The sequence below is a fragment of the Arvicanthis niloticus genome, chromosome 12 (assembly GCF_011762505.2).
Source record: "Arvicanthis niloticus isolate mArvNil1 chromosome 12, mArvNil1.pat.X, whole genome shotgun sequence".
Classification (NCBI taxonomy): Eukaryota; Metazoa; Chordata; class Mammalia; order Rodentia; family Muridae; genus Arvicanthis; species Arvicanthis niloticus.
The window spans coordinates 74,084,853-74,109,179 of record NC_047669.1 but is presented as its reverse complement, the minus strand read 5'-3'; the positions used below and the strand labels follow the sequence as shown (position 1 = coordinate 74,109,179).

Sequence of the window (24,327 nt, the reverse complement as noted above, 5' to 3'; positions counted from 1 at the left end):
TCTATGTTCACATGTATTTCTCTGACTGCCCTTCCAATGCTCTCCTCCCTTGACGTTCATCACAACAGCCACCCTTGAGGGGCAGGAGTCTTTATTGCCCACATGGGTTCTGAGGAGGCAAGGCGTAAAAAAGATGTGATCATCCAAGGAGAGTCGGGGAGCATCCTTAGTGGGACCCCCGCTTCGAGCCCGTCTCCACCGGTTCACCATTCCCTGTGCCTGCCTAAGGTCACATCTTTCTCCCCATCTGCTCGATACTCTTTCCACTAAGGTCCCTTCCTCATAAGCGTCAGAACTTAAAATTCTCTCGAATACTGAAAAGCAAACCAACAGATTATGAACATGATGTAATATTTTTCATCAGTTTTTCTCATCGTTCTTCTAGTACTTTAGCAAGAAAAACACAGTAGCTCTTGTTCCCTTAATTGAGCGGCTGCGGCTCAGTGCTGTAAATGCTTCCTCCTGGGGCTCGGGCCATTCACTCATCATAGTCGTGTGGTAAATTAGGAACCGCCGTCCTCAATCTGGAACTAAAGAAACAGACTAAATGGCCAGCCCGTGAGACACACAAGGGAAGCAAGACCTCCACCCTTTCTGGTGTCCCCTTCCCAAGGATTTGTTTCCTGGCTTTATACCAGATCTCTTTGGCGATGCTAACACTTGAAGGACCTTGGTGAAGGGCCACCTTCTTAAGTAAAGGATCAGTTCAGACATAGTCAAACAGAAGTGAGACACACAGGAGTCAGAAAGCCAGTGTCACAGCTGCATTGCCTCCTGGGACTTGAGGCTTACACATGAAGGAGCAGTAACTGCCTCATGCAACGTAGCTGAGCCAGTGCTGGGCCTGTAAGCAGGAAGACACAGACTGGATCCTGCACGCCAGGCCCTGTCACCGGAAGAAGGGATGCGAAGGGAGCTAAGTCTCCTGTGCTCCACTTTCTCTCACCCATCTTCAGCACACGCCAAATGCAGAGTGCCTAGAGTCATGTGCCAGGGCCCCAGGGACGTCCATAGTGGTGAAGAAATATCACTCCACCAAAAAGGACCTATCACAGTTTCCAGTGTGTATTTAAGTGAGCATGGTGACTTCCAGGGGGGGGGGGGAAATGCTACCTCCCTCACTGCAGAAGTTTGTTTCAGGCATCTCTGTAGAGGCCAAGATGTCATGCTTACTGCCCACATTCTGCACCACATGACCCAGGGCAAGCCAGTTACAACATCGGTCTGAATGCTGCCATTCAGAGAATCTACATAATGGAGGGGAATCCTCCCTGTGGGTGAGATTCCCACCACAGGCCAACAGGGAGCAGATCTTACCATCTCAGCTACAGAAAGACCCTGGCTCCTGGTAGATGCTCATACCCAGGACAGAACCTTAGCAAACCATGTTTGGATGGAGAGCCTCCTGTTGCCCTCAGCACAACCTGGGTGATTTTTTTTTTCCCTCTAGACCACAGAGTGTATTGAGTAACAGTAGGTTACTCCATGCTTCTTGAATGTTCCAAGCCTAAACAGCCACAAAAATTTGAACCCATACGTCACCCCATTGAGAGCCCCGGAAAGAACATATGGTTTAAATTTTTAGACGACACTCCATGTAAAGAGACTTTCTTTTTATAGAGGCATATTTTTAGTCTCTCCGGAGCTAAACTCTGGGCTGAATTGAATCCATACAGTGCTCTGTTCCAAACAAGAGCTGAAACACAACTTTGTGTCAGAGTAATACATTGTTAACTGATATGTCAGAAAATCAATTAATTACTTTTAAGAAGCAGTTAAGAGAAGCCCTACAATGCTGCCACTTGAATTATTAAAGAATGTGATGTAAAGGGTCCCCGTGCCTGCCCCCAACTGAAACCCGAAGTTAGAGGGTTGTACAAAACGCCCATGCTGCCGTGGGTCCCCATGGAGAATAGTATAAAGCTGAATGACAAACATAGTGATAATAATAACAACAGGTGACAAGCCTTAAGAAGCAAGTGTCCGATGGATGGAAGCAGGGGTCGGGTCAGCCAGCTCCCCTTAGTGCTGTCCCCAACTAGGCTACCTCCATCTTGAACTGCAAGACGTACAGCTCATCCCCCTGCCCCCGGCCATCTGCTCCCCCAGTAATGCTTCCTTTCCTTTGTGGTTGAGTAGCCTGCCTCGGAGCCCTGCAGGTCTGTTCCTTTCCAGGGCAATACTCTACTCAGAGAAGTGTTCTGGCAAGACTCACCGCTGCAATGTGAGCTGGAGGCATCAGTGACCACATAATTCAAGGACAAGCCCACCCAGGGCCCAGTACTGGTCAGAAGGGTAAGGTCTCAGAGCCTTCCCAGTGGCACCCTCAGATGATTACCTGGGGGGAAGTGTCAGAGCCAGGCATAGAGAGGACCCAGGATGAAGCCGCAATGGTAGGAAGCCCTTCCCACCCTGGTTTGTATCAGCTTGGATGCTTAGCTGAGCTCTGGTCACTACACACATATGTTCTATATGTCCGGGAAAGAATTCTAACACTGACCTAGAGTTTCAAGACTTGCCTTCGATACAGCTTCCTCAAATGCAGAGAAGCCATCTCTACCCAACTCTACTGAGCCCCAGAGACAAACAAAGCACAGTAGTGAGATGTCCTTGCTCCACTTCTGTGCTTTTGGCTCTGCCAGAAATGTTTACCAAAGAGAAAGCCCATGAGTTTGCATAAGCAGGGCAGGAGCATGGGGGAAAGGCCACCACTGGCCACTTGTGATTACCACTGTGCCCCAAACACCTCAGACCGCTGACCTCCCCAACCTCCAAAGCCATGGAGGCCCCAAGGGAGACAGGACTCAGGAAGAGCCCTGTGTGGCTCTAATGGCCTTTGGTGGCAGTGGAGTTAGCATCAGAGATGGACAGAGACTGGCTTTGGTTGGGTTTGGTTTCCTTTAACAACTAAACACCTAGCGATAGCCATCCCTTCAGTCTGAGGTCTGGATCAGACAAGGACTCATAACTACATGGTAGAAAAGAGTTCAGTGAGTGACTTGATACCAGGCGTAAGAAGGGAGATTGCTTCCAGCTCACACTTTCCTAGACAACTGAGCAGCCATGACAAAAACCGGGAGGTTGGGAAACATGGCCCTGGCTAAAGAGAGATACTAAAAGGTCCCGAGAAAGGAGGTAACGTGTGTATCTGCTGGCAGAATAAGGAATGTGGCAGAGTAAACTGAGCAAACAGTGGTATTTAGGCCATGCAGTGGCTGGACTAGTTTCCCACGGGGCCTGGGATTCTCTGCACAGGGGAACACTGGCTGGAGAAGAGACCTAGTCAGACTTCCTTTACTCCGCGATCCTTTGACTGCAGGGAGGTTGGAGCAGAATCAGGCAGCTATTCCAGACTGAGGTAGAGAAGACAGCAGCCCCACAGAGCTGCTGGGAAGAGCAGTCCCTCCTCCCTCCCAACCAGAGCCTCCAACACTGAGCCATTGGCAGGCCATTCCTCTCTCCACACACAGGTCGGTCCAGACTTGCCAGGTGAATAGTCTTGGCATGGCTCCCTCTCTATGTCTCATGGATGCAGGATTCCTAGAACTGTCAGAGGTTTAGTCTACTTTCTCCGGCGATAGACACTGCAGCTACTCTCATTGAAACTCCTGCTTCTTACACGAGCCTGCAAATGCATTTGGATACTTGTCGTAAACAATGTCAGCCACTCAGCAGCCACAGGCCCTGCTCCACTGTGGGGGCTCAGAAACTTGGATCTAGACGTGACCTACCTGATTTCTCACTGACAGCCCTTACTGTCCCCAAAGAGTTTTAATAAAGGCGTCTTATGCCCTTGTAACAGACCTTGTACTGAAAAGTCATGCTGTCTCTACATGAAACATCAGTGTGAGCCATAGGAGTCAGCGAGGGTGGGATGCAGCAACAAAACACCCAGGCCAAGTGCTGGCCAGGGACTGAGGGCAGTGGCCACTCAGCAAGCAGTGTCCAAAATCATCTGTACAATGCTATAGCAGCCTTACAGGTGTCCTCAGATGACTACAGGGCCCAGTGAGGAAGGGGAGCATTCTCTCTCTCTCTCTCTCTCTCTCTCTCTCTCTCTCTCTCTCTCTCCCTCTCTCTCTGTGTGTGTGTATGTGTGCATGCATATGTGTATACATGTGCATGTGTGTATGCACATGTGTGTATACATGTGCATGTGTGTGCATATGTGTGTGCACATGTGTATGCATGTGCATAGGCAACTGCATGAGTTGTGTGCATGTGTGAGTGTATATATGTGTACATGTTTGTTCACATGTGCACGTGTATCTGCATATACATGTATGTGTACATGTGTGTGCACATGTGTGTGCATGCATGTGGGTGTGCATACGCATGTATGTGTGCATGTGTGCGCATGCACATGTGTGCATCTGTGTACATGTGTGTGTACATGCATGTGTGTGTGCATGCGTGTGTGTGCATGTGGCTCATTTGCATCCAGGCAGGTGAGAATGAATAAAAGAAAAGGAGTTGGGGTGGGAGAGTGATAAGGAGAAGGGGGAAATAAAGAGTGGAGGAAAGAGCAAGGGTTGGGGGGGGTACATAACGGCAGAGATAATTTGATAAGAGGCCTCCGAACTCTGAAGAAGCATCTCAGCCTTATTACCAGGTTGCTCGTTCCCATAGCTGCCAATGCTGTATAATCACGCCTCTCAGCAGAGCAGCCTGCTGGGGTCCAAGATTGGAGGACAAACCCAAGGAAGAATGTGGACTCTGGGGTCTGAAACTCCCTCCCAGTCTGCAAATAGTGCTTTTTCTTTCTGCTCCCCTCCCTTGCCTCTCTTCTCTTTTCCTCCCCTTCCTTCCCCTTCTCTCTCCTCCTCCCTCCCCTACCACTCTTTCTGACATTGAGAGCATCACAGGGGCCTCCCTGCCAGCATAGGGAGGGGTCTCATCCTCCTAATATGTCCCCACAGATTAGAATGATATAAGGATGAAAGACAGAGACAGAGAGAGGGAGAGAGAGGGGAGAAAAGTAGACAAAGAAGAAGGGACAAGATTCTAAAGGTGTCTGGAACCTTTCAGAAGGCTGGATCTGTTTGCATGTTAGGAAGGTACAAGTGACACAGGCACAAACATGTACACACACACACACTCAAAAGAGCTGCTCTAGCAGAGAGATCCATGGCTCAGTTCCTCTTTCTTTAGGATTACAGATAAGCATTTACATCTCCTCAATCACTGGTCCCATTTGATAAATACACCGAAGTTCAAAGGCTGAGTGTGACTGAAGGCATTTGGAGAGGGATGATAAAATTGTGTCTGATAAACACAAAAAGCTTCATCAATATAGATCTACAAATTGGGAGCATGGGGCTCACTCCGCAGTGAAGCTGTTATCTACAGGGTGAGCCTCAGAAGCTGGCTGAGGGAGCAGGAGGCATTGTCTGCCTACACCTCCCCCAGCCCTGTCTGCAAAATCCAGGAAACACCTTGCAGGGGGTTGATGCAAGGCTGCCATCCCGGCCCCAGTGACAGTTGAAATAGTGTTGCAACACAAAGTTGAGCAACACCCTCTCTGTAGGGCCCGCTAAGAAACTTCTCCCAAGAAAAGACAAAGATACTTTGGGTGTCTTTGTTGTTGTTGTTGTTGTTGACACTTTTGTTTCAGCTTATGTCATTAAAGAAAGAAGTCCCCCACCACCACCACCACCACCATGCTACTTAAAAAAATAAATGTCCCCGAAGATGGACATTTTATTCAGGAAGATGGTCTCTTTGTCTTTTGGTCCAACGTGGCCTTGTTGAGTAAGTCTCCCTTTTCTGCTTTTAACTATAAAAATCAAGAAATAAGAAAATATATCCAGTTAGATCCTGAGAAGACAGTTAACATCAGCTCCCTTTCCCTCTCACTGCACCATAGCCTGAGAATTCCAAAGAATTCTTCCTTGGTGTTTTTCCAGAGGTCAGGTCGTCGGTTTCTGGGACTTTTGGGGACTGGAATTAAACTTGTGGATTTGCGATCAGGAAAGGACTTTGAAAGAGGAGCTGCCTGCTGGAGCTTTCCAGGAGCAATTTCTAAATTTCTTCTAGAGAAAATTTCACAAGACCCTCCTGATTTTAGGGAAGTTGCAAAATGGCCAATGGAAGAGGTATGGGGGCTACAGAGGAGGGTGAGACACCCTTCCTTCACAGAAGGAGGGTCCCAGGCCTACAAGATAAGGGACCTGGGAAAAGCCAACTCAATTCTTGGAGCCCACTTGCTCTCTGAAAAGTACATAAATTATATCAAGTATCTGTCCAGAGGAAAATGATTAGCAGCATCTTCCATAGAAAGGTGGTCATGTGGGTGCTCCAGTACCTCAGGGTGCTCCAGTCTCTCAGAGTGCTCCAGCATCTCAGGGTGCTCCAGTACCTCAGGGTGATCCAGTACCTCAGGGTGCTCCAGCATCTCAGGGTGCTCCAGTATCTCAGAGTGCTCCAGCATCTCAGGGTGATCCAGTATCTCAGGATGTTCCAGCATCTCAGAGTGCTCCAGCAGTTCCAACTCAGTCTGGTCTTCTTTGTAGTGTGTTGAGAACAGCACGGCTTTAGACTTGGCAATGGAGGGAACAGAGGCACACACAGTGTTACTTACCACACTTAGTCATGGAACTCATGTGACAGAGTGTGTTCTCAGACAGACTTCCCTCTGGGTTAGAAGGTTTCAGACTTCTTTGTGACCAGCAGCCAGAAGACCTTTGCCATGGTTCCTGACATCAAAGAGACCTTTGGGAAAGCAAGCTCTGCCTCCCTGGGCTGCATTCGGCCATTACCCAGTGTTTCATCTTCCTTCCTTTTCTTCTTCACTAATGGAGTCTGCCCTGTGGCAGCAAACCTGACGTTGTTTATAAATTATGAAGTCCCCCTCTTCTCTCTGCCCCTGAACTTTGGAGGCCTGACCCATTCTAGGTCCCTTGCCCTCTCCCAAGCCTCCAAAGGTTACACCCGGAAGTCCTGACCTTAGAGCTGAGGTGTTCACTGAAGGGGCACATAACCCTCCCGGCTCGTTTTGAATCCACCATCAAAGCCTAATAAATAATGGATACTAATGACAGTGCTGAGACACCTATCCGCACTGTCCTCCCTCTAAAGTCAGAGAGAACTGGGGCTGCTCCCTAAAAATGGCATATGGTTCTCTAAATAAAGAGCTGTAATGCGTTTTATATTTAAACCATAAGGCCATGGGCTCCAACCCAAGTGGAGATGGGCTCTGCTCCTTAAGTACCATTCTGGAAAAGTCATTGAAATATCTCCCCAGCTCGATGGGTTCTGTTGTTGTTAAAACAACTCATTTCCTTACACGCACAGCTAGAGCCGGCCTGTTGGCAGGTCTGCTCTCTGTACCTGGTGGGAGGCTGTCCCCAACACGCCAAGCAGTCCTTCCAGAAAGTCATCTCTAAGAAACTTCTGGAACTAGGGAACTGAAGAATGTTGTTTTCAAAATGCCCACAATTTGAAGATCATCTGCTCTACCCACTGAGAGCAGAAGAGGAGAGTCTGAGTTCAGCCCCTGGGCTGTGAGAAACCGGGTGTGGCTGTGGCCTGGGAGGTGGAAGCATCAGATCCTGGGGATCACTGTGAGTTCTAGGCCAGTCAGAAACACTGTCTTGATAGCAATAAGGACAGCATCTGAGGAGTGACTCCTGGGGCTATCCTTGGCTTACACACACACACACACATGCAGATGCACACACACACATACACAACACATACACACACATACACATGCAAATGCACACACAAGCACGCACACACACATGAAAACGTTCTTATACGTAGACACATGAGAGATAAGCATCACTCTTCTCCAGCCTTGGACAAGCCCTTTAACCTCTCTTGGCCTAGGAGGATGTACCTAACTCATCAACTTTAGGTTAAGTGAGATGGTATGACAAAAAGCCTTAGTCACAGCTGTGAAGCTCAGAATAGCTCAGAAGACACTGCAGACCTCTGGTGTTTGGTCATACACATTTGTTTAGCTGACAAAACTCCATCGACATAAACAAGGCTTTTATTTCTGAGATCCCATGACTTTCTCTGCATATACTTGAAGCACCTGATGGATTCCCAAGGTTAAGATCACAGATCCCAGCTTTTTCTTCATGAACCCCAACCTATCACACCCCAGCGTTAGCAATTCAGGGCACTTAGGACCTGCTGTCCTGTTCGCCAGGCTCTTTGTGGGAAAGATAAATTACCTCTTTGGTCTACTAAGGCAATGCCGTATATACTTACATATTCATCTTCAAAACACAGACCAGACCATGGTTATGTTTGAGTATCTAAGCATCCATACAGGAGGGAATTTAGATTTTTCAGAGGGTGTTGAGTATCATTATTTATTTATTTATTTATTTATTTATTTATTTATCTATTCATAACACAACGAACATTCCTGGAATAAAGAGAGGGTCTTTGCTCTTGAGTGGCTGCTGCAGAGTCATTTAAGGTGCATGTACTTAGGACCTGAATGTTCCAAAATCTTAAAAATCAATAAGAAGAGGATGTTTTTGTTATAGAAGTTTTATTTTTAACTTCTGCAGGGGAAAAAAAATTTCCTTGACGAGCTTCGGGTGACCCAGCACTTTCTAGGCATCTATAATGCTCTTGGTTCCCCTTGAACCGCTACTGCGGACCATAGAAACGAGGAAAAAGGGCCGCTGGTCTCCTCGTGTATTCTCTATACTGTGGGGAATCCATGTGCTTTTCGCTGTTGTATTTGTACAATGTCCTAGCTTGCATCTGAAAAATCCCTTTGCTGTTGTTGGTGGTGTGGTAAGATGAGGTCTCCCTGTGTAGCCAGGGCTCACCTCAAATTCCGTGTCATCCCCTTGTCTCAGCCCCCCATGCGTTAGTTAGCATTCCCTGAGTGGGCTGCTGCCCAGCTATGGACACTTACGTAAAGACAATGGTGATGGGTAGCATTCTGACTAACATAAGTACTGTTTTGCTCTCGTATCTTTGGGCCTCAGTCTTCCTTACAGACCGACTGTAGGGAGGGGTAGGGTCAATCAGACCAGTAGACATCTGGTCAGAAAAAGTACACATGCAGATTTATTTTCTTCTTGTTTGTAGTAAGGAGTGGGTTTAACCTGGAAACTAGTCCTTTTCCACTCTGTTTGGCAAGGTGGAAAAAAGGGGCATGTCACTTAGTCGTGGGATGAAAACTGCCATCCTGGATACGCCTGGGGCGAAAGGAAGGGAGGACAACCCTCCTGTGAGCTGGGTTAGTGTGGGGAGGAGTGTGATAACCTCCCATCTGTGTCATTCAGCTAAGAGGGCGCCGGCCCTCCTTCATAACTCAGCTTGTGCTGGAAGAGTCCTTGTCTTTGCTTCTGAGAGGACTTTGGTGGCGTCTGCAAGAAGAGGGGTCCGACTAAACAAGACTGTTACCCTTTCACATACTATACAAGAGAAAGGGCTTGAGAGGCAGAGGCGAGAGGGTCAGGAATCCAAAGTTGTCCCCAGCCACAAAGTGAGTGCCTGCCCAGCACAAGCTACCGAGACCCTTCTCAACACACAACCAGAACAAGCCGACTTCATCCACCACGTTCTGCCTGAGACCTTTACTAGTATACAACTGGAGACCCTAACCAACACCCAACTAGAGCGAGCTGGTTCCATCTACCATGTTTTTCTCTGGCATATGGGAAGCTCCTAAAACAAGGGCTTGACAATTACAGAGCCACTTAGAACTGAATGCTAAAAGATTAAAATTAAAAACTTAAAGTCTACATTTCTCCAACTATCTTGCTTCAAATCCCTCTTAAACTTACTCTAAAGGGCCGTGTTAACCAGTGGTGCGTGTGGAGTCTTACACCTCAGAGTGGACATCTTCATGGGAAAAGTTATCCTCAGAGCAGACATCTTCATGGGCATTTAAATTGTTAAGTGATTAGGGAAATGGGGGGGGGGGGCATAGTGGGCCAGCAGTAAAATGTCTGTCCTTTTGGCCAGTGGCCACACTAGAAGTGAGGTTGAATTCAGTTTAAGGTCATGTGTCCTTATGTGTGTGCAAACATCTGTTGCTTGGCTGTGGCTATTTAAAAAAACAAAACAAAACAAAACAAAAAACAAAAAACAAAAAAAAACAAAAAACAAAAAAACAAAAAACCCAAACAAACAAACAAAAAACAAACAAAAAACTTACCTACCTACCCTGAAAAAAAAAAAAGAGTGCAAAATTCTTGAAGTGTTATTTTTGGGCCTCACCATTTTTGATCACTTTGAGCCCACTTCTGTGGATGACTTTCACTGTGTCTGTAAATGTAAGCCAAGCACCAGCAACCAGATAATATCTGCTCTCAGAAATGCCTCTCCTCCTTAGTCATTCTTCTCCCCTCCAAGGAGCTAAGCTCCAGAGAATTGCTGCTGTGTGCTCACTGGGGAAGGCTGTGAAATTTGCTTTGTGTTTTACAAGGGAGATTCAGCAGCGTTCTAGGCAAACTTGAAACAATCTTATTTTTGAAAGCTTGATTCTGACTTAACCATTGCTTGAGAGAGAGAGAGAGAGAGACAGAGAGAGAGAGAGAGAGAGAGAGAGAGAGAGAGAGAGAGAGAGACGGATGGGTTGGGTTTTCTCAGAAATGTTCGCTCGCTTTGGGACCGGATGTGTGATCCACAGAAGTGGGATCATGCCCTGAACCTCAAGTGTGTGTTACTAATTCAGTATGGAAGTATGTGACTAGGTCTGTACAGGCTTTAGTGATCTTACGGACATTTTACATGGAAACGCATATACACATGCATGTTAGATAGGAAAATCGCCACTCCCACCATTGCTGTCTTCTTCACAGATATGAAATTAAAGTCTGTGGAGAATGGCAAGTCTCTGGCCTCACGAGTAAACAGGATGGATATGGCTCTCTGGGCTATCTCCCATAAATCTCTGTTTTCAGACGGGAGCGAGCTCAGTGGTTAGCAGTGTTGGCTGCTCAGGCCAGGGACTTGAGGCCTCATCCCAGCACCCCTGTCAGGCAGCTCACCACCACCTGCGACTCCATTTCCAGGGGACTCAGTAACCAGTAACTTCTTCTAACCTCTGGAGGTGCTGCACTCGTGTGCACATGCTCACACACAGACATACTCATGTACATATAAAATAAGAATTAAAAGTTAAAATCCTCCTGTGGTGATACTTCCCTCCCCCCTTCCCTTCCTCTTCTTTTCCCCCTCCCCCTCTGCCCTCCCCCTCTCCTTTCTTCCTCCCCCCTTCCCCTTCCCCCTTCCCTTCTTCCTCCTCTCCTCCTCCTTTCCATCCCCTTTCTTCCTCCCCCTCCTCTTCCCCTTCCCCCTTCCCTTCTTCCTCCTCTCCCCCTCCTTTCCATCCCCTTTCTTCCTCCCCCTCCTCTTCCCCTCTCCCTCTGGCCTCCACCTCCTCTCTTGCTCCCCCTCCAACTCTCCTACCACCAGGCGTTCACCACACATATCAAACCACTACACTGAACTGAGGCAGGATGGATGGCGGCGGCTGGTTTGGCTAACAAAGAGGCAATCTGAAGAACTCTTTATGCTGTATTTCCAGATAAACACACTGTAGGAATTCCTACTTGAGAGAGAGCCCCAGCAATTTAAAAATTGTGGCCTATGATAAACAGAACATCCAGTCCTACCCAGTATTTATCAGTGCAGCCCGTGGGCCCTGGAGAGATGGCTCAGTGGTTAAGAGCACTGACTGCTCTTGCAGGGGACCCAGGTTTGGTTCCCAGTAGACACACGGCAGCTCTCAACCATTCATAACTCCAGTCCCAGGGGATTCAGCATCCTCCTCTGACCTCTGTGGGCACTGCATGCATATGTGTACAGAAATACATGTAGGCAAAACACCCATAAGGATAAGTTATTTAAAAAAAAAAAAAATCCCCCCCTACAAATCTTGTAGGGAACTAGCTTAATCCTTCCTGTGATGTTGTTTCAAAGTGCTAAGGAGACAAAGTTGCCTCTCAGGCTGAGCCATCACAGCTACTGGGTGTGAAGTGACAGTGTACAATGTGTGATCTGCTGTGCCCTGGCCATGTCTTCTGGAAGTTCCAACAGGGAGGGAAAGGGCTGCTTAGGTGTATGTTCTGGTTTCCCTTCTGGAGCATGTATCCAGTGAGCATGAGGCCATGTGTTTAAAGGAATGAGGAGAGGAGTGCAATGAGTAAGGGGAAGAGAGGGGAAATGTGAGGGAGAGAAGGAGTAAGGGAAGGGGGGGGCAGAGAGGGAAGAGAGAGGGGAGTAGAGAATCTGATCCATTTTGGAGATAGAGTCTCACTGTGTAACCCTATCTAGCCTAGAACATGTAAACCAGGCTGGCCTCAGCCTCTGCCTTCCCAATGCTGAGATTAAAAACATGAACCACCACACCCAGCAAGAGAAAGCCATATAAGGGTACTAGTCCCACCTCTCCATGCCCTGGCCTTTTATCCAGTCTCCTTCCAAAGGCCCGAGCTTCACTATCCCACAGGGGGTTAGGGCTCTGACAGAGGGCTTTCCAAGCAGACACCAAATACTCTCAGCCCATTGAGGACAGTTTAAAGAGCCATGTCTGCAATGACTTTCTATGAATTCATATTTTATAACGTTATCTATGAAACGTAGTCTGTCAAAAAGGTTATGCTGGACACAGTTTTGGTTAGAAATCCAAGAACTTCCATGGACCTTGTCAGCTATAGGTGTGGGTCTTGGACCAGCAGCCTCTGTGACATCACTGGAAGCTTGTTGGAAATGAAGTCCGGGTCTCTCCCCAGACCTGCTGAGTCAGACTCTCTGGTTAAGAAGAGCCCTGGGGCTCACATTTGTTTTGCACAGTGGTGCCAAAAATATGAAATATGAGTTAGACAGCCTCACAGACAAGGTGTACAAACATCCAGGGGTCATGTGTGCAGCATGCACAAGTGTATGGGGGGGGGAGCAATGACTCAGAAGAGAATAAGATATTATATAGTGTCTTTGTGGGGACTCAATAAAAAGACTTCTGCTCCCTAGGGGCCCAGAACAGACTGTATGCTACACAAAGCATGGAGAATCAGAATAGCAAGCTTACCACAATCAGAACTTTTGGAAAATGTGGCTTGGTATGTGGCTGCCAACTGCTGGTGCCCTTACTCAGCCAAGCACGGGCAGTGTGTCCTGGGTCCATCAAGAGAACTGAGGGTCAGGGTGCTGCTTTTCCGTTGCTATCAAACCACGAGTTTAAAAATCTCAGTTGAATGAACACCCAGTTATTAGCTCACAGTCCTTTTAAGTCGGCATGCTAGTCTCCCTGGGTTCTCCATCAGGAGGTTGGCCAAGCTAACTCTTCACTTGAGGCTCTAGAGGGAAATGTTCCTGCAAGGTCACACAGGTAGCTGCTGGAATGCAGTTCCATAAACCTCAAGAATGACAGGCCCTGCTTCCTTGCTGACCGGCTGCCAGGGCGAGGGGTCAGAGTATTAGGACAGCTCTCTCCCCCACCCCTCTCTCATACAAGGCTGGAACAGCTGGCTTCACTCCAGCCCCGGGCAGAAAAACTTACCATTTTTAACTGTGTCCTTCAGCTACATTGTACAAACTGGGATCACTTCTACTGGCTGAGTAAGACCAACTGATTAGCAACCTTAACTACTGTGAAAAGCCCTCTCTCTGTTCCTGTTCCACAATCAGCACATACTGGCTTCTCTCCCTCACCGTCCTGGTTAGAATGAACAATCTTAAGGGTCTATTTTAGGATTCCTCCTCATAGCCTTGCTTCTGCTTCCTAAGTTGCTGGCGGGGTAATTGAATCTCTCCTGGTAGAGGATAAATGGGGGTGTGGAAAGGGGCCAAGGATTGCATACTGAGGAATGTTGTTCCACAGTAGAAACCTGAAGCCAAGGTGGCCTCTCACATGCCTCTTACCAGCCTCGCCCTCCATCATCCCAATAGCTGAGACACCAAGTATAGTTCAAAGGTCATCTGGGAGACAAGGAGACCATGAAGAGTATGTATGATCCAGGAGAGGTAATCTGAGCAAGAAACCTGACACATCCCTCCATGATTGGAGCAGGGAGGGTGCTCCTTAGGCCTGCAGCACTGAGCTGAAGAACTTGCCCTGGGTTCAGGGTTTGTAGAGAAACAAGGTTAGCAGAAGCCTGTAAGAAGGACTGGTCTAGAAACGCTGTGGGTATATGTACCTTGTCAGGGTATACTTGCAAGAAATCTGACAAGAGGTCAGAGACCTAGCGCTGGAGTCGGGGCAATTGGGATGGCATGGGAAGAGGAGAAAAATCATAACAAGTATAGGAAAACTACACCAAGGACTTAGCAACAGAAGGAATGGAGACACAAGTAAGTCCATGGGTTCGAATCCAGAGACTTGGTGTAACTGCAATGAAAGTGGCAACGGCAAAACCTAGCTTGAAGTGCAATACACAATCCTCAAGTGTTCACACAAACACTAACATGTATTCACATACATGCACATGTACACACATATACACACATGTATGCACACTCACACACATGCATGTACACTCACACACATGCACACATATATACACATATGTATGCACACTTACACATACACACATGCATGCACACTCACACACACATGCACACTCACACACACACAAATACAAACATGTAGTTCATGCACAGGCACACAAATACACACATGCACACACATATACACACATGCATGCATACTCACACAAATACACACATATATACACACATGTATGCACACTCACATACACATGCATACTCACACGCATGTACACATACAGACACACATGCATGCACACACATGCATGCACAGATACATGCACAAGCATGTGTGCATTCATGCTACCACACATGTAGTCCCACACATAAATGCACATACACAGACACACACACACAAATGCACACACACATGCATGCACCCTATTGCACATGTTAACTCCCACACATGCATACACACACACACACAATGCCACACATGTACTCACACACGAGTATACAACATTGGTCATTCTCTTCTGTCATCCCACCATGTTCCCTCTCTTCTCCCAAAGCCCTTTCTTCCTTCCTTGAATCACATTCCTCTCTCTGTTCTCTGCTCTGTCTCTGCTGCTCCTGCTAAAATGAACCTCTCCTGGCCAAGGTCACAATGAACGGGTTCTCCCTGTAGATCAGCTCAGCGTCATCCTTCCTGCCTGAGTCTCACGGCCACGTTGAAACTTTTGGGACATGATGTCCTTGTGCAAATTCCCATGTCCCTATGGTGTCTAAGACCTTCTTTTTCATCTATCCCTCCAGAGCTGTAGCCCCACCCTCTGCTCACTTGACCGGCACCTCCTTAGTGTCTCTTCTTACCTGACACTCTGTGCAGCTACTGCAGACATGGTGCCGCTGCTCCTGAGATCCAGACCTGAGTACTCAAAGCTCAGTCTTAGGGCCCACCTCCATCCTCATACTGTCCTGGACTTTTCTCCCCTGCTACTAATAGTCAGACACGGAGGCAAATGTGCTTCCCTCTCTCTTCCCCTCACCCCCTCTCCCATCTCTCTTGCTCCCATATTGACTCCAACCCTTAGGGTTCCATGCCCGACAGCCACATTAGCTCCTGGCCCCCCTGTCTGTCTGCTCCGGTCACCTATGCACTTTTGGTGACTTGTTTTTCTAAAGTACCTGTTAGGCTGCTTCCGTGGCTGTACTGGAGCCCGTTGTCCTCATGTTGAGGTTTGGTCCTTTCCGGTTAGGTGGGCTACCGCACCCCACCCTCCAGGAGCTGACCTCAAACCTACACTCGGTCTCTACAGGAAATGGCACAGCGACCTGATTCACAAGCGCCTCGCTTTGCTCTCTACAACCCTCCTGCCTGGAGCGCCTTCTCTCAGCTCACCTCAACCTCTGTAGACCCTTCCTCTAGGATTCAGAAAGTATAAGATCCACTCACCTTCTAAATCAATCACACATCACCTGTATTAGGACCAAAGCCTCTTGTAAGCACCCCCAGGTGTGCTGGCCCCGTCTTCCCTTGGCCCTTTCCTCTCGTTCTCTGGACAGTGCACACATGCTAACCAGTAGTCATGATAACCTATTTGCTGTCTGTTATTTGTTCTCTGTCACCAATGAGCCTAGAACCCTGGCTGACACATAAGGAAGACTTCCATTATAGAGAGGCTAGAAGGAAGAAATTCAAATGCTTTGTGCTCTCAGAGAGTCTAGGAGTTGCCATTTGGAAAGACTAGAGGTCAGAAAAGACTAAAAGCTCATTATGGATTTTAAAATCTCTCACCCAAACAGTGGTTGTCTGTCCAAACACTCTGAGTGACAAGAAATGACTTCAGGATAGGAATTCTAAATATCTGAGATTTGCACATGAAGAATTTTCGAGATATTTTCTAATGAAGACAAGACATGAGGAGGAGAGGGTTAAAAGATGACATGGTAAGAGTTAAATTTGCTCAAAGCTGCCAATTGCACCTAAGAAGAAACGGAGCTGACCCATGCCTGTGGCTGTGTGTGTACGGGCTTGTGTATGCGTGTGAGTGTGTGTACCAGTGCTTGTGTGTGCACGTGTATATGCACATGTGTGTGCATGTGTGTGCGCGCGTCTATATGTGTGTGTTCATGTGCCTGTGTGTCTCTCTGTGTGTGTACTCACATCTGCATGGGTATGCATGGCGTGGGCATGGGTGTGTATGTGTGTGCGTACTTGTGCCTGTGTATGCACATTCGATTCTGCATGTGTACATGGGCATGCATGTATGTCCATAGGCAAGATTCCTAAGCTCCCTAAAGGGGAGGCTCCTGACCTGTAAAATGGGAGTGACAATGGAGTTCCCAGCAGTAAGTGGGATGACTATCCTATCACGGCCTGGCACATGATGGCATGCAGTGGGAACAGAAGGCAGATCATGACAGAGACAAACCTGTCGTATCTAGCTTCCATTAATGAGAATGTAGCCTCTCCTCTCCGAGCTCCAGGGTGGCATCTTACCCAGCTCCTGGAGGTGGAAATCCCTTCATAGTTCCACAGGTTTGCCTGTATCTATAAGTGTCTGTCCACTGATGTCAGCCAGTTCCCCTGTGTTCTCAAGCCGATGTCACCCAAGCTAAGAAAGTTCTTATCAGTAACACAGTCCTCTCCAAACACAGTCGCTTTTGCCAGGATTTTAGGATAAAAGAGAACTTTGGCTTTTCTCTAAGAATTGTCCAAGTATTAAGTATTAAACAGACACCTGCTCTCTGTTCTGCTGTCCCTGCTTCTCAGCCTGACGTGGAGAGCTGTCTCTGGGTCTCATGAGAGAATGGCCAAGGGTTTGGCTCCATCGGGTCTCTAGAATAGATTTGTCTGGTCTGGTCAGTCGTACTGGGTCAGTCTCCTAGGCCCAATCAATCCTCTCCAGATAGAACCAAGATTGCCGTAACTCTGGGCTCATTTGTGATGTCTTACCTCATCTTACCTTAATACTTAGTGCAAATTGTTCTGTCCCCACTCTGTTCAAAAAAAGAGAAAGCTTTATGGAGTGACTTTATGTCCTTGTAAACTGCGATCTTTTAAAGTTATTTTAAAGATGTTTCTTGGAGGCCACACATTTAAGTCACTCAGTCTCTCATTAGAGGGCAGTCCTGTGGAGGCCTTTCTGATTTTATTTGCTTTTTCTTGCTTTAGCAAAAAATATGTGGCCAGGGAGCTGCAAACCTTGTCCTTCTGTCCATTTAAACAGCATCTGGAAATCTGAAATTAGCTCCCTCCTCCTCCTCCTCTTTCTCCTCCTCCTCCTCCCTCTTCTTCTTCTTCTTCTTCCTCCTCCTCTTCTTCTTCCTCCTCCTCCTCCTCCTCTTTCTCCTCCTCCTCCTCCTCCTCCTCCTCCTCTTTCTCCTCCTCCTCCTCCTCCTCCTCCTCCTCCTCCTCCTCCTCCTCCTCCTCCTCCTCCTCCTCCTCCTCTTCTTCTTCTTCTTCTTCTTCTTCTTCTTCTTCTTCTTCTTCTTCTTCTTCTTCTTCTTCTTCTTCTTCGAAATATTGTTTATAATGTTGCTATAGAACGTGGCTGCCCAGATCCTAAGGCTTTGAGACCGACCATATGCCCTTGCTGTCAGTATGCAAGGCTGAGGGTAATCTCTAACTCACATTATCTGAAAACACCCAAGTGAAAGAGTACGGTTTCCCTGTGGGCTTCCCTGTACCTTAAAAGCAGCAGAATGCAGGAAATGCTTCGTCGTGGAATCTTAGCATATGCTGATGATTCCCAACAATATTTAAGGCTGTGTCATTTCCAGAACGAGCAGTGTCAATATAAACAGACTGCTTTCCTAGCTGAAAAAGCAGGGAGCCAGCAAGGGGGAAGTGTTTCTGGAATGTCCTACCACTAAAGGGAAGCAATTGGAACACGGAAGCACCAGCTAGTCATTTTAGAAAATGTATCCCGGATTGTTTATTTGGATAAACACTGGCTTTAAGGAAAGAAATTGGTTTGAATGATACTCAGATTTTTTTTCTTCTTATGCTTAGCCTTTGCTGAGTTCCTGATTTTAAAACCATTTTGTATTAAGCTGGGATTTAGTTTTAATCTCACCTGGAGTTCTGAGTCATCCCCAGAGCTTTAGTAAACGATTCACATGTGTTCATGCATGCAGCTAATTCACGTGTGTTCATACATGTGGCTCAGAGCGACTGAGACACAGAGAGGCAGCATTCTGGATCCAGAGCGGGAAGAAAGCACATAAAACCACATGCTAGACAAATCACAGTTCACTTATTTAGTCATTTATTGTTTTATTTTTGTGCCAATGATGATGGATTTATTCAGACCATCATATAAAATCCCCAACGCTCAAAAATATGGCAAGCAATGAAATAAGAAAAAAATTTTAAATAAATTCAGTAGAGAATCTGTTCTTTAAAGCTGGCGTGTATTGTAATTAGAATGAAAATTTTAGCTTTCAGTTTACTCACAGGGTTATTTTTATTTTTCTATTTTCTATTATTTTAGAATGCACACATCAAGTGAACCCTAGAGAGGCTCATGCTGTGTTAGGTTCCAATTTATATTTTTTATTAAATATATATTCATACACATATATGTATGATTTTCTATTGATGTGTTTCTATATATACTTTATGATATCATTTTGCCAAATAATTAGAGCTTTTTTTGCTGATTCAAATGTACTTAAAAGGAGCAATCCATATTGTAGCTGTCATACCACATAAAATACCCCAATGAAATCTTAAGTGATACCTTCAGCTCTGTGGCGTTCACCATTCACACATTCTGCTGTTATTAAATGACTACGTGACTCTCTGAAAAAATATGGCTTGGCTTCTATCAGCTATGACAGAGGTTTATTACACTTGTTAGAGCAACGGTGACGCAAAATTTTATGAGGGTAAAATGTTTACTAAGCACCCAGAATTTTGTGTGTGGGGAGGAAGACATATTTTAAGTTTGCTCCTTGTAAGGTGCACGGAGTGTGTGTGGGAGGGGAGGGGGGGGAGTGGATGTGAAGTCAGAGTTGAGTGTTTCCCCAGCACAGCATAGAGATATTCAGAGGAAGGATGCGGTGCCAAGAATTCAGGAGTTTGGTCCTCGTAGTAAACAATGTGACAAGTGAAATAATCCTGCAGGTTCTTCAGAAGGGAGAAAAGTGTAATAAAGTTCTAACGTCAAAAGCCAGACAGTTTGGACAGCCCATCACTTATGTAGCCAGTGCCCTTCACTGGAATGGCTCAACGCCTGTGTAAGGACCAACTGCCTGGAATTGGTCTAGAACTACAGTAGGATACAGTCGAGGGGAGAAGGAAGGGGAGAAGGAAGAGGAGGAAGAGAAGGTAAGGAGGAGGAGGAGGAGGAGGAAAAGGTGGAGGGGGAGGAAGAAGAAAAAAAGGAAGAAGAAATAACTTTAAAACTATTACATGCTTGGAATCTGATTTGGACAATAGAGTATTATATTGAAGGGGTAATTTTGATTTAAGAGAACTATTATTACATACATTTTATTTTGGAGATGATTTCATGGAACAAACATACAAAATCTTCGGTTTTCTGAGACCGCTTACAGTTAACCAGTCACAAAATGATGTAGAAAAATAAGTCAATAAACCGCCCTGTCATCCGTTAAAATGGTTGCCTGCCTCCCACTGAACCAAATACTATTTTTTAAATTCACGGTAGAAAGTCCAAATCCCGTTGTGCTCGATTTTAAACTCCCCCAGCAACAAATCTGTTAGACTGTCACACGGTAGCAGCTTAAACAAATCTTTCCTTTGCAGTTTTTTTTAATCATGTAAATTTAGTGTCACTTTGGGGGAAGCCTGGAAGTGAAAGTTGTAAACCTTTCCTTTAGCTCTTGGTGAGGCAAGAGAGGGAAAGTGTTCATTGACATGCCCGCTCTGGGTGGGAAGGCATTCCTCGTTTCCCTCTCCCGCAGCGGAACTTGCATGAACTCCATCCTTTAAAGCCCTGAGGACTGAGTGTTCACCTTGCCCCGCGGCTGAGTCCAAGCTGCTTGCTGTTCGCTGTTCTGCAGTAAAAAGGGGGCAATGATTTTGTTTGACTGTGCTTTTCAAGTGCGCGTCAAGTGGCTCGGTGACAACCCTCACAGGTCCAAGGATGTCCCAGGCCAGGTTTTTGCAGTTTTTCCGTTGCTTTATCATTGTCGGGCTTCGAACTTAGTAACTCAGCTGACCAGTGCTCAAGGTGCGGACCTTGAAAGCTAAACTCGGTGCGTGTGTTCCTGTCACTGCCTTTCCTAGGCTTTTGCCAGGCAAACAACCCTAAAACCCATGCAGGGTTTGAGGGTTTAAGCAGGGGCCTGACTCCAACGCACTTCCTTTAGCCATTTGAAGGACTGGCGAGACATCCCTCTCCCTGAAGTCACGGTTCAGTGTTCTCTGCCACACTCTTCTGATCCAGCCCTGTCTCAGTGGGTCCCTGCGGATGCGGTTAGCTGTGGCCCCAGGAGCACTAGATCTAAAGTCAGCTTCTTAGAAAATGCATTTGAGGGGAGTCTAGCTAGCTATTTGGGGGAGTCTAGATTCCACTGGCCATGAACTCTCCAGTAGAGCCGGCACACCGGAAGCTGGACGCTCAAGGGCACTAGGAAGTTGTGGCCCCCCGCAGCGGAGCGCAGGCTGCAGGATGGTAACTGCTGTGTCTAACATCACTCAAGCAAGGGAGTGGGAAGGGGGGGTTAGGGAACATTTAGGGAGTTGACACCTGAAATGAGACTTCTTTGAGATTAGTTTTAAAAGAAAAGCAAGGAAAAACTTTCTTCCCAAAGCTCCGGATGTCACCCCCCCCGCCCCCCCGCCGCCCCCAAACGCCAGGGGAACACTGAGTTTTCCCCTGCTGGCACGATCTTAGTGCTCAAAGAGGAAAGTTGGACCCACTCGGGAAAATACAGAAGATGCAGAACTCGAGCCTTCGCTGGTTCTCGCTGGACACCTAAAGAACTCATGGTCCTGAACTAGCATAAGGTGGAGCCCAGGCAAAGAAGCTTTGAGAGCTGAGACCCTAATTTCGGTGGATCACGACAGTAGAGACCCACCAGCCCGGGAAGGGGGGATTCCCATGCAGGCTGGCCTGGATACCACCTCTGAGGGACGCTCAGGTGGGTTCTGGTGGCCACTTTCTAATATTTGTCCCCAAACTCACAAGATCGACCCTAAGGATCTCTAGGTGAGACAGATCCCCGCGCCGTCCGGGCGTGTCCAGTTCCCAGCTCAGCTTCCCTGGGCGCCTAACGAGGGCCGCTGCTGCCCCCTGGCGTCCACCCCGAGCCCCGACATGACCGTGAAAGGCCTGCCCGGTGCTCCACGCTGCCAGCTCCTACCAGCCTGGGGCAAGAGAAGCGACCCCAAACTTCCGACCAGGCCTCCGTGCCAGGACCTCCACAGCTACTTCCTCCTCCACTGAACCCAGGATGCGCGGGTGCGTGTGGAGGGAAGACACACGCGGGGAACAGCCAGGAACCCAAACACAGATGGAAGTGGAGGGGTTCGGTCACATGTGGACAGTAGCGGGCTCCATGGAGTGGGTAGTGACAAGTCTCGGAGAAAGCAAGGCCCAGGAGAAGTAAAGGACCCACGGAAGGCACAGGCCAGCTGCTCCGGCTGGGGACAGTAGCGGGCCGCGCGCCAAGCAGGAAGAGGACCCTGAAAGCTCGGCGAAAATGCCCTGGGCGCCGCGGGGACGGACAAGGTGGGGGAGGTGTCCCCACAGTGCGCAAGCGGGTGGGTTCAGCTCCTAAAAGAAAGCTCCGGCCTACACACACACCCCTCCGAGCTGGAGGGTGGATGCGAGCCCGGGAGTTCGGGGTGGCTTGGGTCCCCCGGATGCTTTCAACTTTTTTTGTAGTCTAGGGTTCTTGGAGGCCTTGGTTAGAAAACTCTCCTCTCCAGCCTCTGCGCACACTCAGAACGCGGCACGCTGCGTAATCAAGCCACAGCCCAGCCGCAGAGAAAAAGCACTAAATAAAGCAACTCTACCAAGGAGAGGATGCTTAAAACCCCTAACTTCTGCGGCGGAGCAGCGGCTGGCCGTTTTTTAAATGACTCGGTGCCACTTCGCCTCAGCTGCCAGCCAGGCCCAGAGAGGTGCTCAGAGCCTCCCCCACCCGACCATCAGCCCTCCGGCCCTCTTGTGGCCGAATCCCACCCTGTCCTCCCAGGACCCGGAGTCTTGGCCCACGGACTGCAGCGCAAGGCTGCCTGGGGACCATTCCTGGATGCCAGCCCGGGTCCCCGGAGCCTCGCGGTGGCAGCTATATGTCCAGGGCGCACAGGGCGTCTCCCTCCCGTTGATGTCCGGGCCCCGGGCTTCTCCGGGAGCATCTCGCAGTCCCCAGGCCCGACCGGTCTCTCGATTCCTGTTTCGGGGTCTCCGGGACCGTGGCCGCCGGTGGCGCCGCTGCGCCCGGCAAACCCACCCAGGCGCGAGTGCAGCAGTGAAACCCCACGCGTGGCTGCCTGGCATGGTGTCTGACCCTGGGCCTGGCTTCGGGCAAACGTGGCAGCCTGTGAATGTGTGTGCTGGGTCGGCGTGGGTGTCGGAGCTGGGGGTGGTAGGGGTGCCACCGAGTCCCGGGCCCGGGCTGCGTACAGTAGCGCGCGGGGGCGCGCGGGCCAATTCCAGGAGCGCGGCAGCCGGCCGCGCCCAGGCTGATACCGGAAAGGCCTGTGATTGGCCGTCGGTCTCCCCTATGCAAACGAGCTGAGGGAATGGAATTCCTCGGGCCGGGCTTACAGTAAAAGCACGTTCATTTCCAGGCACTCTCATTCATAGAGCCAGCGGGCGCGGGCAGGACGGGCGCCCCGCGGCCGGACCCAGCCAGGGAACCACGCTGCCCGGCCCCGCGGCTGGCACTTCCACCCTGAGCTCCCGGAGACGCAAGAAAGTCACCCTTTGCGGCTCTTCCTAGATCTGCGTTGGACCTCCTTGTTTTCCTTTTCTTTTTTCTTTTTATTTTTCCTTTCTTACTTTTGAATGAACCGGCTTCTAGGCTTTGGATGGTTCAACTTCTCTCCTGGCTGTGAACTTTTCTCCGATTGTTTCTTTTGACAACTGCGGGAGAAAGTGTTCCGGGGTTCCAGGCGAGCGGTGAAGTTGCGTGTGCGTGGCAGGGTGCGTGGGAGTGGGAGTGAGCGTGTGTAATCCGAGCCTACTGGTCTATGGTGCCTCCTCCCAGGCCCGCTCCACCTGCTGCGGTTACACGGTGCTCGCTCGTGGGTATTTGTGCGCCCCAGCAGAAAACCAGCCAGCGCCGGGCGACGTTGGAGGAAGATCATCTTGCCACTGCCAGAGTCTGGGGCTGACTCACTCAACCAATGTAGTCAGTGGCTGACTTCCGAAGAGTGCCTGTCTGCCTGTGTGTGTGACCCAACTGCGGCTCAACTCCCACCAAACCACAGGATCAGCCACAAACTTAACCAGCGTTTCCAAACCAGAGTCCTCAGCTGTGGGAAGCTCTACCCCGAGTGTCATCGAGTTTGTTTTTTTGTTTTGTTTTGTTTTGTTTGTTTTTTGTTTTTGTTTTTTAGCTAGAGATCTTTGTAAAGCACTGACCATTATTTGGCCAGAATTTATTGAGAGAATAATGACAAGTGATTCTATCCCAGCCTTCCAACTACTGAAGCTAATTTTCAAAGCTACTTAAAAAAAAAAAACCTGCAGCAAACATTAATGGATTTCTGTTGTGTTTAAATTCTCTACAGATTGTATTGTAAATATTTTATGAAGTAGATCATATGTATATATTTATATATACGAGCACATACATAAGTAGCACAATCTTGTGGCTCTTGCTTTTGAGAAACGAAGTGAGTTTTTCATGGTAAGAGGGGCGCCCTGTATGGAAGACACTCCTAAGTTTTGTATTTTGTTGAGACTTTAAACAAAACTGACCCGCAAG

General features: G+C 48.3%; 1 protein-coding gene and 1 long non-coding RNA gene across 3 annotated transcripts in view; one reads left to right on the top strand and one right to left on the bottom strand.

Annotated features, from left to right (window-relative positions):
* Runx1 (RUNX family transcription factor 1) overlaps nucleotides 1-24,327 on the top strand; it is a 229,697-nt gene that overhangs the window by 106,549 nt on the left and 98,821 nt on the right. The gene's annotated exons all lie outside the window — the stretch shown is intronic.
* Nucleotides 5,474-13,740, bottom strand: LOC143434031 (uncharacterized). Its single transcript, XR_013103178.1, has 3 exons — nucleotides 13,484-13,740; nucleotides 6,305-6,538; nucleotides 5,474-5,776 (listed from the first exon to the last, which is right to left on the bottom strand). It is a non-coding gene; the product is annotated as an uncharacterized LOC143434031 (long non-coding RNA).